This window comes from Zootoca vivipara, chromosome 8, assembly GCF_963506605.1.
Source record: "Zootoca vivipara chromosome 8, rZooViv1.1, whole genome shotgun sequence".
Classification (NCBI taxonomy): domain Eukaryota; kingdom Metazoa; phylum Chordata; class Lepidosauria; order Squamata; family Lacertidae; genus Zootoca; species Zootoca vivipara.
In genome coordinates, this window is record NC_083283.1 from 76916719 (window position 1) to 76926729 (window position 10011).

General features: G+C 44.9%; 1 pseudogene; it reads right to left on the reverse strand.

Annotated features, from left to right (window-relative positions):
* Nucleotides 1-9387: 9387 nt before the first annotated feature.
* On the reverse strand, nt 9388-9528 carry LOC118090581 (U1 spliceosomal RNA; annotated as a pseudogene).
* Nucleotides 9529-10011: the final 483 nt, after the last annotated feature.

Consider the following 10011-nt stretch of genomic DNA (forward strand, 5'->3'; position numbering starts at 1 on the left):
AAATACCAGCTCCAGCATAAAGCTACCACCATCCCTCTGGGGCAAGTTTGGTGCAATTAAAAGAAGACATTTTGACCCACTTGCCTTATCTTTGCTTCAGCCCTTCTTTTTAAACACTTTAATAAATAAAACAAGTGGTTTTAATTGGCTAACAAGAGGCTTAGGATAACCTGGGACTGTTTCCACATCAAGGGAAAGGAGACTTGGCGGTCACTTACAAGCTCTAAGCATACAAGTTACCTGCTAAATGTAAAGGAGAAAATTTCTCACTGAGCACTAATCTGCATTCTGGTTTAAATGAAAAATGAATTGCGTTGCAAACGGCACCACTGCCTTTTTCCTTGCTAATGATGCACAGTGCACTTGTAACTGAGATGAGAGGAAAGGAAATGAGCCAACTGCTATGCCCTTTTAAGTGGCACTTGCAAAGAAGGAAAAGGAATCACAGTGCAGCTGTTTTCTGGTGCTGGTATGATGGTGGGGTGGGATTTTCCTTTGAGAAAGGCCCATAGCTCTGTAGCAGAGCACATGTCTTGCATTCAGAGGGCCCTAGGTTGCATTCCTGGCATCTCTAGGTAGAGCAGTGAAAATGTCCAGCTTGAAACCTTGAAGAGCTTCCGTCAGCCAATACTGAGTTAGATGGACCAATGGTCTGGGTCAGTATAAGGTAGCTTTCTCTTCTGATACTGGCATGTTAGGACTTTGTTTGGTTAGCATACTCATGTATTGATGTTTGAGAGTGGACACCTTGCTACAGCAAACCTTCAATTGCTTGCTTGTCTCTGATTTGATACTGTTGTGGTGGGGAAATAAGACCAACATTGAGCCAAATTTAGGGTTACTTTAATCCAGTGCTATTTTCCCTATTTTCATTGGAGAAATGCCGGAGGGTATGTGAGAGTGGGAACACATTTTCAAAGACCAGCGGTAGGAAGTTCTCTGACTGGTAAAGAGCCAGTGCCTCACAGACCAGTTTCATAGGAGTCACAAAAAGGAAATTAAAATTACATGACAAGAAACTCAGAGAGAGCTCCCTCTGTGCTTCCTGGGCCTGGCTGGGGTGTGTTGTTAGCCGTTGTTGTTGTTGTTGTTGTTGTTGTTGTTGTACACCACCTTTCCCCAAAACATTTCCCCATATAAGGAAGCACTTGTTTTACAGCCCTCCTGCCTCCACTTCTAACTTCTGTTGTAAAAGGGACTATTATAGTTCTCTTGCTAGTTAACATTGAATAATAGTGCAAAAATGCTGCAAGATTTGGCATCATTCTGCAGTGCTACAAAGTCAAAGCAATGGACTGAAGTATGAGGCCCAATACGTATAAGAAAAAGAGAGGAATGGTAGCAATTTACTGGAAGCTATTCTAGCAGAATGACTCTACATCTGAATTATTCACAAATAAAGGAAACCTCTGTATTAAAGTAGGCCATCCTGCCAAAGTAACAAGCTTCCTTTTTTTTGGCTAGCTTTTGTTAGTTTTAATTTCCTGTGCTCCAAGTCTTTATAAATAAAATTGCCACTTGCTATGAAAAGAGAGAGAAACACACCATAGCTGATTGCAATGAATGTTATTAAACTAGCATTTGATCTTGGTTCAGAGTGTGGCAGTGGGCATGTGTATTGATAATGAAAGAAAGAAACTCAGCTAAAGCCAGGAGCAGCCACCATAGCAAAATGCATATTTGCTCCTTTTTAAAAGGATGATCCACTTTATATTCCACTCTGTCCCACCAACCACTGGCTATTTCAAAAAGACATGTAAACAGGGATCACCCTCCTCATTGTGGGCTTGCCTTGCAGAGGACTCAGACTATCCTTTTAATATGAGATGCTAAGAACTGGATCTGAGGTCATCCACTGAAAAGCTCATGCTTTGCCACTGAAATACGCCCTTGCATACATTTTCCTCTTCCCCATGGAGAAATGGAAACAGAGCAAGGACACAGGGTGCCATGTCAGAAGGCTGGTTCAAACATAACACTAAACGACTAAATCAGACCTATGCTTGTGTCCTTTCATTTCCCCTGTCTCTTCCAGTGTTGCAGAAAACCATAGTTTACTGTTTCATCCACACTGGACAAACCATGGTCTGCTCAAGTCAGTTTCAACTGGCTTTGGGATTTGTGCAAACCTTTGTTTCCCAGTTCAGATGTAACCGAGAGCTATGGTCTGTCGCTCAATTGGATGTGCAAAAGGAAATCTGAGGGAAGCAGCAGCCCCGGGCTCATTCACATGAGACTCTTTGTCCATTTGTCTTAGCATTGCCTTTTCTGACTGACAGCAGTCCTCCAGGTTCTCAGGCAGAGGTCTTTCACACCACTTGCTACCGAACCTCAACTGGAGAGACCGACAACTGACTCTGGGACTGTCTGATGGAAAATGAATTCTTCTAACATTGAGCTATGCCATTATCCAAGTTCTTTTTTGTTTTGTTTTATTATTCTATACTGAGTTTTAGTACACGGTAGGCAAAAACCAAGTGGAACCAGCCAAATGGCAAAATTCCTACTGGGCCCCTGCTCCAAAACAGATGACCCCTAGCTATGCAAGGCCATAAGAACAACCCTAAGTATAGGGAGAGGAGGGCGGGTGATCCGCTGCACGTCACAAGAAAGTGAAACTCCAGCGACGTGCAGCAGCTTAAGTAGCCCCTCAGCAGCCAATAGCCAACCCAACTGACCAAATTTCTGCCCCAGCAACAGAGGGGCAACCAATGGGGTGTTGTGGCCCTCCAAACAATCCCGCCCCACTACAGGGAGGCAGTTTCTGGTCATCTCACCGCAACACGTGCTCTCCATGATGGAGGACCCGACATAAAAAAATAAATGTAGACCCTTTTCACAGTTCAGATATCAGGAGTCTACCTGCTCTCCCTGGGTTGCCCCGGGTGCCCTGGTGAGTAGCTGACTCTTTCATAGAATCATAGAAGTGTTGATTGGAAGAGAACCCAAGGATCCAAACCCTTGCAATGCCGGAATCTCAACATGTTGTCCCCATTCAAATATATTAGCAAGACTAAGATCCAAATCACCAGTAAAATTAGGATAAGCAGGAGAGAAAGTCCTCTACTCCATTTGGTGGCAAACTACTTCAGATCAGACATTTAACTGAGTGAAGGATTTCTTTGTTCCATAAAGATGATCTTCATAATCTTTCTAAAACACCCTGTGAGCCCATAACCAATAAGTGGCCAAAAAATTAATTGTGTTTCACATTCTTTCATTTTTGCCCAGTTTACAAAATAGAGTTGGATTTGGAGTTTTTTTCCCTATCCAGAAAAGAGTAAGTTGATTATCAGCATCAAGTTAGTAATTATCTAAACATTCATTTCATGAAACCTAAGTAGAAGACATTCAAAAAGCCTCTTCCAGGTTTCACACGTTGTCTGCTTAATAAAGGTAAAGGTAAAGGGATCCCTGACCATTAGGTCCAGTCATGACCGACTCTGGGGCTGCAGCGCTCATCTCGCTTTATTGGCCGAGGGAGCCGGCGTACAGCTTCCAGGTCATGTGGCCAGCATGACAAAGCCGCTTCTGGCGAACCAGAGCAGCGTACGGAAACGCCGTTTACCTTCCTGCCAGAGTGGTACCTATTTATCTACTTGCACTTTTAAGGTGCTTTCGAACTGCTAGGTTGGCAGGAGCAGGGACCGAACAATGGGAGCTCACCCCGTCGCGGAGATTCAAACCGCCAACTTTCTGATCGGCAAGCTCTGTGGTTTAACCCACAGCGCCACCCGCGTCCCTTTGTCTACTTAATAGCAGCTTGCTATTTTAAAAATCCATCTAACCAAACCATTTCTCAACTGAATTACAGCAATGTCTTTGAAATACCCCAGACAATACAAGTGGATGAGTGTTGGAGGATGCTTCCAGCTCTGTTTCAAATTAATTGCACTTGGCAATGTTCATTCCACATTTGAAAAATGAGAAGGCTAGCAAGGTTAGCTAACACATAAACAGAATAAGGTGCAAAGTTGTTTTTTAATTCTTTGACCTGCTAAGTCAATAACAATGTGATTCAATAATTCAGCCGTCTCACCTTAATTCAGTGGAGCAGATTACCAACTGAAGTAATTAGTCTTTATCTGGATGCAGTAATAAAAGAGAAGCTTGAACTTTTTTTTGGGGGGGGAGGAAACCAAACCTTTAGCCCTTCAACTACCACCACATAAATTATTATTACATATTTTGCAATGGATATTATGGTAAAGGATTCACGGGAAAGTTTTCCTGCGTGAGCTTCCTTAAAATGAAGGTGAAGGCGCACAGAAGCATTGCTACACAAAGTGCTATATTGCAAGAATTGAGTGTCTATGGTGTGTCAACCTCCTTTGTAATTGACTCTTTCTTCTGCTGATCTGTTCTCCTGCAGGACTATGCCTTCAGCAAGTATTTGTCCTTCTCTCCAATACATACTGCAAAATGAACAAATGCACTGAATAATTGTATCATATAAACTGATCTATATCACCCTGCTACCTATGGTTTTTTTAACTGGAAGTATCAGGAACTAAATGTTGAACCTTTGGTATGCATGTATGTCTTCTTCCACCATGAGGCCTCACTCTAGTATCTAAAATAATGCAAAGTACTACTAAGTAATGCCTTCCATCAATGCAAGGATTTCAGCATCCACAATAGGACTTCTCCCCACTTCTTCCCCATCATGCATCCCCTAGAACAGATTTAGGCATTCCTCCAATCCTCTGGAGCAGATTTGGGGAGGGTATGGGATGTGCATGGGTGAAGGAGAGAGGAAAGTCATGTGTCACAAGTGATCCTTGCACTGTTGAGATACATCAGTTGGATACCACCCATAATCTCTTGTAGAGTAGACTATGTAAACTTGTAGGCATCCGTCAACCTTGAGAGACAATCAGGGCCGGATTTAGGTTTGGTGAGGCCCTAAGCTACTGAAGGTAATGGGGCCCTTTATATGTCCAGCTGTCCTTTGTCAACAACAAATTGTCACTGTTTTTTGTGTTGAATATATGCTATATAAGGGACCCAGGTGGCGCTGTGGGTTAAACCACAGAGTCTAGGGCTTGCTGATCAGAAGGTCGGTGGTTCGAATCCCTGCAATGGGGTGAGCTCCTGTTGCTCGGTCCCAGCTCCTGCCCACCTAGCAGTTCGAAAGCACATCAAAGTGCAAGTAGATAAATAGGGACCGCTCCGACGGGAAGGTAAACGACGTTTCCGTGCGCTGCTCTGGTTCACCAGAAGCAGCTTTGTCAGGCTGGCCACATGACCCGGAAGCTGTCTGCAGACAAACGCTGGCTCCCTCAGCCTATAGAGCGAGATGAGCGCCACAACCCCAGAGTCGGACACAACTGGACCTGATGGTCAGGGGCCCCTTTACCTTTACCTTTATATGCTATATGGTAATTTATGGACCTAATAGGTATCTAAAGCCATTTCACCTGCAGAATGTAAGCACCCTATATATAGAAATGAGCAAACCAGTGATATTTTAGGGAGCAGAGCTAGCAGGCGGGGCCCATTATTTACATCATAGAAGCCTACACAATGCAAAACACCATTGCTGTATGTAGGTTTTATTTTATTTGTTTTTTATCTTATATTTTGGAAATGTACATCCAGGTTTTTTTTCTTTAATTTTTTTTAGGCCCCCAAGAAAGTGGGGCCCTAAGCTATAGCTTGTTTAGCTTATACGTAGATCCAGCACTGCGTCAGACAATGGATTGCACCTCCAGGGGTGAGGTTAAACTAGGTTAAACTGCTGTGTTAGCAGCACCCATGACCTCCCCAGGGTGCAAGCCTGGGCATTGTGTATGGAGGTCCTGAGCTGCCCTGACAGGAAGACACCCCCCCCCTCGGCCTCACTGATGTGGTCCAAAGGAAAGCAGAGCAATACATCTGGCACGTATGGCTGCAAGACTTGCCAGAAGGAGCCATGCAAGATGTTAAGATTCCTGCTCTGTGTTTGCAGTCATGAGATTGTTGTCTATCGCATGACAGTGTATGTTTTCATTCCACAGTGTGGGAAGTGGCAGAGACAGGATGTTTTGTGTTACTGTGTTCCGTGAAGTGGGACTATTGTCCTTTCTCTCTTTGCTGTCTGATGAGAAAGAGGAAGGAGCTCTGAGTGTATTATATGTAAATAAATGTAGATTAGCCAAAATGCTGAGCTACTGAGTTCTGTTACGCAAACTGTGAATACTCTGCAGATCCCTAAGTGTGCTGATGCTTCTTGGTATCAGTCGCTGTGATGTTCGGGCAGAGGAAAGCTTTTGAAGCTCCTGGACAACCGACCAGGATGAAGAGAACAAGTCAGCTGAGTATGTGTCTCTGCCAGGGTCCTACATGATGGTAGGGCGATCCTAACATAAGGTGCCATCCAGCCATCTTTGGGACTCCACTCCGGATTTGTGTAGGCTTTTCTCCTTAACCTTTTCTTCTCCCAAAGATATCTTACAAGGCAGCGGAAGTTTAGGATCCTTCTCCTAGATGGGTTACCTTCTCAGGTGGATGAGCCCCATCTGCCCCCTCTACAGCATGTGCAGAAACCACCTTCTTGTCCATTAGACCCACTATTGGTCTCACCCGATCGATTTGCCGGAGCCTGTCTTCTCATGCAGTGGAAGGCCCTAGCTCAGGCATCCCCAAACTGCGGCCCTCCAGATGTTTTGGCCTACAACTCCCATGATCCCTAGCTAACAGGACCAGTGGTCGGGGAAGATGGGAATTGTAGTCCAAAACATCTGGAGGGCCGAAGTTTGGGGATGCCTGCCCTAGCTCACTGAGACCCATCAGCTACCCTCAACTGGTTTAGCCAGCCAGTTGAAGCCATGCCCTAGGTGTGGCTGCTGTCACATGCTGACAGCTTCTAGGAGCCACAGGTGAGAGCTGAGAGTGTATGGGGTGTTAGGAGATGGGTAGTATGTCTGGTGGGGGATACATTGTGCTCCTTCTGGGGTAGTTTGTCCACTTTTGGTCCTCACACTGCACTCAGCTCTCACTATGTAAACTATACAGTAGTTGACTTATTGGAAGAGTTTGAGTTCCTAAGCGTATTTGGTTATTGAACAATGTATTCACCTGTGAGTCTTGTCATCAAAGCAGTAGTTTTTCCAACTGGGAATGATACATAGCTTATTAATGATACAAAGCATCTTTGAAATCTCAAACAGGCCTCATAAGAGGCAGCGCTTGCTGTGTGACAATAGCAAGAAACGGCAGCTTTCACTTTGAGATATCAGAGTTCCATAAATATAATGTGACATGTTTGCTTTCCTTTTCCTGAGATGTTTGCGAAAAACCCATCTGCAATTCCCCATCCACTGGAGAAGTGGCTCGTATCTGATCTTCAGCAAAGCAGACTGCGGTTGGCTTCGGCCTCCTCTGCTAAGATCCAACAGCAAAAGAAAAGCAATGATGAAACCAATTAAGCATGAATGTGCACATTTCAGCAGCAGGATAGAGACATTGTCAAAGTTTGTAACCGTCTAGTTTGGAATTTGAATTTGTTCAGCTGGTAATGCCCAGCTATAAAACAAACTGAGCACAGTGTCTCCAGGAAGTTGTTTTCTTGCTCAGAATGTAAAACAAGTATCTGCGGATATCCAGGCAGCATGGTGACTGGCCAGGCTGCTTTCTAGATATGCGATGAAAAGTTATTCAGTGTTAGCCCCTTGCTTTCACTGAAACCGCCTTGGGTTGCTGCGCATAACACATACCCTCCAATTAAGTGTCTCTATTTTCCCAGGACAGTCCCGGAATGACGAAAGCCATCCTGGCTTCTGATTTGATCTTGGAATGTCCCTATTTCCACTGCCAGCTTCGCCAAACTCAGGGAGGACGAGGAGCCACTGCTTGTCCTGTGTCTAATATTGCCCCTTTCTAGAATTTATTTGTAGGTAGGTTTCTAAATTTGTAAATCTACCAAAGAATAAAATAAGATCAGGATTAAGGGGTTTTCTCAGGATGGCGGAGGGAGTGGGTGCTGTGCCCCATTGGTGCAGTAGTGGTGGAAATACTCTGCAGGGGGACAGGACAAAATATGGGGGGGTCAAAGAGGGTCAGTTGTCAGGGGGAGTGCTACATGTCCCTATTTTCATCTGAGGCATGTTGGATGGTAGGATAACAAGGTGCTGCAACCCTCCTCTGGCCCAAATGACCTTATTTGAAGTTGCTACATCTCCACTCACTCTCACCTGTGCACCTCACCATAGCTGCCAAGTCTCCCGTTTTCCCCGGGAAATCCCCGTTTTCCCAGCTGTTCCTAGCTGAAAAAAACAGAATTTTTTTGTTTTTTCCTGGTTTATTCTGGCGTGGCGGCCATTTTGGAACTGGGCAGAGCATGCTCAGAAGCGACTTTTGATGCTGCTCAGCCCAGTTCCAAGATGGCGGCAGCGCTACTTCCGGACTGCTTTTTCCGGCCCGGTCCTTTATTTCTCTGACAGCAACTTGGCAGGTATGCACCTCACTCATACAGAACCTCCAATACAGGCTGGTTCTGCCAGCCTTCCTAGCACCACAGCAAGCACAAGGCAGCACGGCATATATAAATACAGCAGCTCATGCCAGACTTCTTCCCCAGGAAACCCTTAATTATTAATTGTTACAATTCACCAGGAGAAGAAGCAAGCAAGGAAAAAAGAAGTGCAACGTCACTTGCCCTCATCACTGGTCCTTCTGCACCAATAGCGGGGAAGTTTTTCCAACCGGAGGGCCACATTTATTTATTAATTCTGGGCAGCCTTCCAGAAGCCACAGGCCAGAGGTGTCAGGGCCAGAGGCAAAAGAAAGCAGATCGGTTAAAGTAAACTTGGCTTTTGTACAGTAGGCTAGTTTCTGCACACACTCACCAACAACTCTCCATCCAGCAAGCAAGAAGTATTGTCACGGTTCAAGGATACGTTGCAGCCGGCCCAAAACACTCAAGGGGAGAACAAAGAAGGGCTTTGCAGAGAGTCCTAGGGGCCAGCCAGAGAAGATTGTGCGGGTGCATTTGGCCCTGGGTATGAAGTTCCCCATTCCTGCTCTTTAACGAGATTGCTACACACATTGCAAAGGATAATGCAGGCCAGTTTGCTTACAAGGGCCTGCTTCTAGAATCATAGAATTGTAGAGCTGTAAGGGGACTCCGAGGATCCACCCGCTGCAATGATGAAATCTCAGCTAAAGCATCCATGACAGATGGCCATCCAACCTCTGCTTGAAAACCTCCAAGGAAGGAGAGTCCACAACCTCCCAAGGGAGACCGCTCCACTTTCAAACAGCTCTTACGGTCAGAAAGTTCTTCCTGATGTTTAGTCAGAATCTCCTTTCTTTTCTTTTCTTTAAAAAAAATTTGCAAAAAACATAACAAGCTATATTTGTTCTAGTATTTTTATTTCTGGTTTGTTTTTTTTGCACACCAGTTATCAGGGGAAAGCCTGAACGCAGTCTCCCACTACCACAAATTATGCAGTCGAGTTTCCCACATTTGGGGAAATCGCAGGGGTCAGGCCTCACCCTGGGAAAACCTCCTTCATGATCAAGGTGTCTCCCCTGCCAGGTAAGTATCAGAATCTCCTTTCTTGTAGTTTGAAGCCATGGGTTCGAGTCCTCCCCTCCAGAGCAGGAGAAAGCAAGCTTGCTCCATCATCCATGAGACAGCCATCTTTAAATATATAAAGGGCTATTATATCTCTTCTCGGTCTCTTTTTTTGGGCTAAACCTGCCCAACTCCTTCAACCATTCCTCATAAGGCTTGGTTTCCAGACCCTTTATCATCTTGGTTGCCCTCCTCTGCACACATTCCAACTTGTTGATGTCCTTCTTAACTTGAGGCACCCAGAACTGGACACAGTATTCCAGGTGTGGTCTGACCAAGGCAGAGCAGAGAGGTAATAATACTTCCTCAGACTGTAGCCAGGGAATAGGTATGAATCTTTTCAATGTATGGTTAGGGACAGCATATTCTGGAAAGCAAAACCTTTTAACAATATGCAAGGCCTCCATGATTACAAAATTAATGCATTTATTAAGTTCATATAAATGTCACCC